The following is a 524-nucleotide window of genomic DNA, read 5'->3' on the forward strand; positions in this document are numbered from 1 at the left end:
TGGGGAGAAGCCGCTTCCCTTTTGGGGGTCCTCGCCCTGGAGCGGGTCCCCTGAACCTGCGGCCTTTGCACCGGGCAAGCTGGGCGAAGGGGGGGAATAGGGAAAAGACCCTGACAGGTCTGGGGGGGACACGCGTGGCGGGGGGTGTCAGTGATGCGACGGCCTCACTGCATCGCATCGCCACGTGCAAAACGGGCGCTGGGGGGGTCTTCGCTCCCGGTCTTGCAGGGAGGAGGATGCTCCACGCCTTGCACGCTGGCCTTGCACCCCAAATTCGCTCTGCTGTCCCAACAGAGTCGGGGGGGGGCAGGATCCAGCCGGGTAATGGGTCTCATCTGGAGGACGGGCGGCAATCTGCAGGAGCTCTGCAGCGCTCCGTGGCTGCTCTTTGGTGATAAGCAAACCCTCCCCGGCCCCTCATTAAGGAGGGAATGATAATGATTTTTCCGAGCCAGCTAACTGGGGCAAGGTGACCTGCGGGAGCACCGCTCCAAGCCCTGAGCGGGCAGGGAAGCGCCTTTGCC

The sequence above is a fragment of the Fulmarus glacialis genome, unplaced genomic scaffold (assembly GCF_000690835.1).
Source record: "Fulmarus glacialis isolate BGI_N327 unplaced genomic scaffold, ASM69083v1 scaffold2872, whole genome shotgun sequence".
NCBI lineage: Eukaryota > Metazoa > Chordata > Aves > Procellariiformes > Procellariidae > Fulmarus > Fulmarus glacialis.